Source organism: Panthera uncia, unplaced genomic scaffold (genome assembly GCF_023721935.1).
Source record: "Panthera uncia isolate 11264 unplaced genomic scaffold, Puncia_PCG_1.0 HiC_scaffold_1589, whole genome shotgun sequence".
In the NCBI taxonomy this organism is placed as follows: domain Eukaryota; kingdom Metazoa; phylum Chordata; class Mammalia; order Carnivora; family Felidae; genus Panthera; species Panthera uncia.
Genome location: NW_026058238.1, coordinates 38,486 through 46,114, shown reverse-complemented (window position 1 = coordinate 46,114; position 7,629 = coordinate 38,486).

The following is a 7,629-nucleotide window of genomic DNA, read 5'->3' as shown; positions in this document are numbered from 1 at the left end:
AGAGTGCTACAGTCAGAAGGGCATTTTGAGAATGTCTGGTCCGATTTCCCTACTTTATAGATTTGGAAACTGAGACCTAGAACCATAAAATGATTGACTGAAGGTAAGGGAAAAGTGAGAGTTAGAACTGGGGATCAAAGCTGAGCTTCCTGTTTTCAAGTGTACTGCTGGAATGCAAGCCCCATCCTAGTGGAGTTACAGGACACTGGGATTTTTGTCTGTGCATTTCCCGTATATGCCTGCACCTAGAATAGTGCTTGGAGTGCAGCAATTGTGACTGGATACACCACAGATGCATCAGTGTGTGGCAGTTGGCAATACAATGACCAGAATACCCATTGACATCAAGATTTCTGGTTATATTATAGTATGATTATGGTTAATGTAGTATGTGTACTATTTAGCACCTCTAGCAAAATGCAGTGGAGGAAAGAGATATAAAGTTGTGGCAGCAGGAGGGGTGCCTGGGTGGCTCAGTTGGTTAAGCGTCCGACTTCAGCTCAGGTCACGATCTCACGGTCCGTGAGTTCGAGCGCCGGGTCGGGGTCTGTGCTGACAGCTCAGAGCCTGGAGCCTGCTTCGGATTCTGTCTCCCTCTCTTGCTGCCCCTCCCTTCCTTGTGCTCCATCTCTCTCAAAAACAGATAAATATTAAAAAAAAAAAAAGTTGTGGCAGCAGGAGCTAGCTTAATTTTTCTGCCTAAATGTCCCATGAAAGAAGCTCACCCTGGCCATTCTTTTTAAAATTTTAACCCTATATGCTTTCTTACTTGATGCTATAATTCTATCTACTTTTCTAATAAAATTATATCATTATGCATTTTTGTGTTACTCACTAGAATAAGCTGTGTGAAAGCAGAGGCTTTGTCTTTTTCATCACAGTAAGGTCAGAACTTGAAAGTATCTGATACAGAAGGACTTCCTGCAAATGATGGTTTTACATTTTGGAATGGAAGCTTAAATAACAGGCAAATAACCTTGGCATTCAGAGGCCTAATATACCTCCACAAAGAGAAGCAAAATAAACACCCGGTGCTGAACAATGCTGGAGTCATGATGTGAGAGATTTGGATAATACCTTTTGAAGGGATAGTTGTACAAAAAATAATCTTTATCATTAAGTAAATGACTTCTCCTGTGTATTTTTACCCTATATTGAAGGAATAACCCACTACTGTAAGTAGAATTATAACATTTAGTTAGGGGATACTTGCTTCTTTATGAACATAAATGCTGTAGATTGAACAGTGTCCCACCAAAATTCGTGCCCACTCAGAACCTCAGAATTTGATCTTATTTGGAAATAAGGTCTTTGTAGATATAACTAGTTAAGAATCTTGAGATGAAATCATCTTGGATTTGGGGTGGGTCCTAAATCTGATGACCGGTGTCTTTATAAGAGAAGGGAGATGAGAAATTGGACACACAGAGACACAGAAGAGAAGGTGAGGTGAAGTTGGAGGCAGAGATTGGAGTGAAGCATATCTTCAAGCTGAAGAATTCCAGGAACGACCAGAAACTGGAAGAGGCAAGGAAGCTTTCTTTCCCAGAGCCTCAGCATGGCCCTGCTGGCACTGGGAGTTCAGCCTTCTGGCCCCCAGAACTGTGAGAAAATACATTTCTGTTGTTGTAAGCTACTGTTTGGGATAATTTGTTATGGTAGCCTAAGAAACAAATACGGTGAGTACAGGAGATATTTGCTTACTTGTGGATAAAAGGACGAGTGGATTGTACCACAGATAAATTCGCCCACAATATTATGAAGTTAAGGATAGTAACACCTAACACACATGAGTGCTGACTTTGAGCAGAAGATGTTGTCTTTGAAACTCAGTTTTTAAAAAATGTTTATTTATTTTGAGAGAGAGAGAGAGAGAGAGAGAGAGCAGGGGAGGGGTGGAGAGAGAGGGAGAAAGAGAATCCCAGTAGGCTCCATACTGTCAGTGCAGCACCCAACCAACATGGAGCTTGAACCCATGGACTGTGAGATCATGAACCAAGCTGAGATCGGCAGTCGGACGCTTAACGGACTGAGCCACCAGGTTCAGGTGCCCCTGTGAAACTCAGTTTTCTAAAGGACATGCTACAACTCAGTGGTGTGAGCCAGGCAGGCCTCCAGGCTGAGCAGCGACCATGGAGGAGGGGACCCAGACTCTGAAAGACAGCTTTGCACAGCTCTTTCTTATTTCTTCATATGAACCAGAAAGGCGGAAGGTGGGGGGAACTGCTCCCTCTAACCCATGAGGGAGGCAGGGAGAGCAGTCCTTCCAGTTTGTGGGTGGAGGGGAGGCTTACTGTTTCTCATTTTATGGCTACATGAAAATATGACTGTTATCTTCAAACACATAAGTACATCATTTTCATTTCTTATAATTTAAAATTCTCGGTGCCAAGTATTTTTCTTACCTTCCCTTTACTCCCCCTTATCCTGTCTCCCTGGTCCCACCCCCTACTGCTAAAAGGGTTGGAACTGAGAAGTCCCTTCTCAACAGCCTGGCCTTCCCTACTTCACTAAATGACATATTTCACTGTCTCCGACTACCCACTCCGGTGAAAAGACCATAGCATTCCTGCTCCTCCCCCTCCCCATCTTCTGGGTAATGAGCACTGTTCTGCGCTGTCCTATTTGCTGGAATTTCTTCTCTCTTTTCTGCTTATCTAAATTCTTCTTATCCTTCATTATTTGCCTCAAGCTTCTTTTCCCATCTGGTCTTCTATAGCAACTCTGAAGGATAATTTTATTTTTCTTCTTCAAATTTCTATAGCCCTTATGGTCAGTAAAATGCATTTGGCCCCAATCATACGTCACCTTGTATTACTATTTATGGTGATTAGAAGCTATTTCTTGTCTGCTCACTTAGATCATGAGTTTCCTGAGGAAACAGACACACTGTATTTATCTTTGAAACCTCAGCACCTTGCAGTGCTTTGATGGTCTAGTTGCTTGGGATATGTTATTGATTGGGTGGCATATTTGGTACTTTTAAATGAAATCAGGAGGTCTGGAAAGCCAATATATTTTTGTGTTACCTCACATCAAACCTCCTCCCCTTGGGCTAACTCTATCAAACCTGTCTAAGTGGGTCTGCTGGAAACAGCTTGAAGAAGGAAAAAGACGATTTTTTTTAGGAGAAACCAAGCAGGAAGAAAGGAAAGGTCAGCTCAAAACTGCCCAAAGGCAAATTTGCCATTTAAAACCAGCAGTCACATTCCTGTGGATGAAGTCATCACTAGTCTTAATCAATCACTACTCCCTTGAAGTGAGGCACTGCTCAGGTTTTAGGGTCTCTGTGTATGTACGAGTGGGTTGTGGGGTAGAGAAGAAAGCAACAAAGCAGTGAAAGGAGCTGAAGGGAGTGGGCAGTGAAACAATTGTCTCTCTCTGTTATAAGAGCAAGGGCTCTTTGAAGGAACTGTTGCATTTATGCAGATTCTTCAGGACTGCATATGAATCAAGGGTGATGCTAGGCACCAGGCAAGTGACAGTCCTACTTCTGCTATGACTGCTAGCTTGCCTTCTGTTTGCATGACCCCTTTGCTTTAAAAACCGCGCAGTGGGGCGCCTGGGTGGCTCATTCGGTTGAGCGGCCGACTTGGGCTCAGGTCACGATCTCGCGGTCCGTGAGTTCGAGCCCCGCATCGGGCTCTGGGCTGATGGCTCAGAGCCTGGAGCCTGCTTCCGATTCTGTGTCTCCCTCTCTCTCTGACCCTCCCCCGTTCATGCTCTGTCTCTCTCTGTCTCAAAAATAAATAAATGTTAAAAACAAAAATTAAAAAATAAATAAATAAGTAAATAAAAACCGTGCAGAAAAATCCCTTTGTCCGTCCACTTCCAGGGTAAAGGGAAGGCTAGGTGAATCTGTCCTTTGGTAAAAGAAACGATGGGATGTGCTGAATATTAGCAGGGCAGAGATGAGATGAATAACAATGATAATAAAAAGAACATTTATGGAGAACTTAACATGGACAGACCGAATGTTAAAAGTGTAGCACACATGGGGCCCTGGGGTGGCTCAGTCTGTTAAGCGTCCGACTTTGGCTCAGGTCATGATCTCACGGTTTGTGAATTTGAGCCCCGTGTTGGGTTGTGTGCTGACAGCTCAGAGACTGTAGCCTACTTCAGATTCTGTGTCTCCCTCTCCCTCTGCGCCTGCTCTGCTCGCACTCTGTCTCTCTCTTTCTCAAAAATAAAATAAACATTTAAGAAATTAAAAAAAAGTGTGACACACATTATTTAATCCCTCTAACAACCTATGAGGCACATACCACTAATGGACAGAGAGGTTAAGGAATTTGCTTAATATCACATTCCTACTATGTGGCTGAACCAGGATTCCAGAGCACAGGCTCTAATATTCCAAACAGTTAGACATGTGATGAGCATCTTTTCCCAAGAAAAATTCAGGATATGTGGACTAAAATATATTAGCAGACCTTGGGTACAAGGGAACTGGACATTTGTGATTTGGACTGTTGAGGAAAATGCTGGCAGTGAAGTCACTGGCCTTTAAATACCAGAAGGAAATTATGTTCAAATTTCTGTTCTTGCATCCTTGGCAATAAAGAAATTATGCTGTTTATATTTGGAGTGTGCAATTAGCATCCTCCTGATTGATCTTTTGGAAATTAAAAATAGTTTTGCTTAGAGTCTACCAAATCACTGATGAGAATGTTTCCTGATAGACTTGGTAGAGATTCCTGATGCTTGTGACTAGAGCTTCCGTTTGCCATTTAGGGAGGGTTTAGTTTGGTCATCATCAACATTTTCACCAATTTCTGAAGTGTATATTGAGCTTTCTTTTTCTTTTTTTTAAATATAGAATATAACTGTATTACTAACCTATGTGAGGTAAACAGAAACATCATCTCATGTGGTGACTTCTGATTTCTGCACTTTGGGGTCAGCATTTACAAAGGAATTATACATAAATAAGACACACTTCTAAGCCTGTCTGCAGGGTTGACTTTGTATGTGGAGGTGGAGTGAGAAGATGATTGGATAGTGTGATTTGAGAGTTTCCAATCATTGTCCTGACACTGTCTGAAGCTGTGGCCAATTTGCTGATATCCTCTATGGAAAAGAAATGGAAAAAAAAAAAACTGTTTGGGTTACAGTAAGGATGGATTGAGCGAGAGATCTGAAGTTCTGCCATTTCGTTTCTTCCTGGGGCTTCTATCTATACCATTTCTAACACTGCTGGCCAACACTAGAGAAATAATTAATTTCTGTGAGTAAGGAATCACATTCTGTATACCAGACCAATAGATTTTGGCCCTGAGGAAAGTTTTCATGGAACATTAATGGGAAGGAAGGATGGTCTTTATTGACCACCTATTATGTACTTGACAGTGTATATATAGGTGTCTTACACACATTAGGGCATTTAAATCTCCCAACAGGTCTGTGTGGTAGTGACTGGGATGGAAAGAGACTGGAGAATGGGGAGCACAGTACCTAATCCTAAGTAGGATCTCTCCTTGAACTGGCCAAATGTCCTATGTTGGACTCGTAAGTCCATATTCAGATATAATATCTCACCACTTCAGTGGTGAAGAGAGTGAGACCTAGGGATTCTTACTGATTTTTTTTATAGTAGTTATAGCTAGGGTTGTGGTGGAATAGAATTCTCACCGATAATCCCTATTCTGGGTCTCCTGGCTGTAAAACCGGCACCCCTGTCCTGGAACATGGGGAGGAAGTGTAAGATGAGAGTTAAATGTGGATTGGCAAGTCCTTACTCCTTACTCCACCTCTCTGGCTAGTCATGAGGTCTTGCATGAGCCCCTCAGTCTTTGTGTGCCTTTTTCCTCTATTGCAGAGAGCAAACATTTTGATACACGGGATGGGCCTGGTAGACAACAAGCCTTCAGTAAGGTGAGCTATTATCGCTATGTGTGACTAGTGTGGCAAAGATCAAGTGCAGAGGCTGTTCCTCTGCCTGGTTCTTAGGACTGGACTGGGGACCTTGGGTGGCTGGCAAAGCAAAGGGCACAAGCTTCTTAGTCAGTGGTAAATGGCTATTTTAGGATAATGGATGCTGAAGAAAACCTTGGTCATTTCAATATTTTGCCCTGAAGGGGTCCTGGGGAGTTATATTCTTTAAACCTGGAGATCCCTCAACTAAGAGCAAATAGTAAGCGTTAGTTGAGCTTATTCTTGAAATTATTATTAAAGAAAGCAAGGCCATATGTTAAGAATACAGGGATACAAAGGTAGGATAAACAAGCACGGTGGAACCGAGGGCAGACGTTTCAGTTCTGACTAAATTAAGTTCATTTTAATGGACACCGTCTAATTCAACTGATTGTGAAGTAAAGTGAGCTCTATCTCTCACATAGTCAGAAAAGAAGCCGCTCATTGATTTTTACTTCACTATCCTCTGAAATATAGTATGTTTTACAGACTTTTAATGACAGGAAAAGTGCTTCTGTTTTGTTTTCTTTTGTTTCTTGAGGGCGAGGGGTTGGTTAACAAGCCATAGATATCAGTACTGTGCTGCATAGTTTGTGAAGCTTTAATGTTTTCCAGTTTCAACTGACTGAAGACATCCTTGCTTTAAATGGAGATACAAAGAAAATATAGCACATGGAATCCATGTTAGACAATTACACAGTTTAATCATCATTTGGAAAATAATCCTGATTATAATTATAAAAGCACTGTAGACTCTAATAATCTGTAGAATGAATCTACTATTTATTGGGCCATTACCATCATTCACTATATTAGGTGTTGAGGATGCATTGGTAAGACTTAGTCTCTGCCTTTGAAGAGTTCATGGCTTAGTGGGGGAGAAAAAGACATGGTGAAAAAAGTACATTCAATGTAAGAAGTGTCATCGTAAAATGTACAAAGTGCTAGCATAGGAAATAGCTCCTTCTGGGAACACTTGTGAAAGCTTCACTAAAAAGAATCTTACCAAGCTAAGAGTTCCAGAAGATGATTACAAACTATGACTGTACTGTAGATACACGTGGTCATTCTTAGAAGCTTGAACATATGTCAAGCTAGTGAGAAGTATGGCAGTGAACTCCCAGTTATGCCTGTGTAGATTAGCTATACTGCAGGACTTGGGAGTGGCTCTCTCTGTCCCATCTCAAAATCTGCTGACATCTCAGCTCTCCCTCTTGCTACCCAGAACATTCCTGAATCATGCTGCCAGTCCAGGGGAGAGGCTATTTTTCTCCTCATATGTCTGCTATTGTAGGCATATAGGAATTATCCCATTTTCCATCTGACTATACCAACTAGGGATCACTTCCATTTGCACAGAATATCAGTATACTGGAAAGCAGCTTTTAATACAGTATAAGCAGCTGGTAAACTGAGGTAGCAGTTGTTATTTGGTGTGGAAGGAAACAAAGGCCACACACACATGTGATGGAGAAGAGGTTACACCAGAAAGAAAGGAATTGGTCAAATGTGGTCAAAGGTCTTCCTCTGCCATGCTACAGATAAAGCATTTAAGAATTACAGCATGATAGGTTCCTGAGAGCTTCAAGCTTCAAAGATATTGCACATGTGTGTGCTTCTGATATATGTATGCATAACTGTATGTATGAATGTATGTGTGATTGTATACGTGTGTATGGGTATATATGCATGTGTACATATATCTGTCCATTTCTA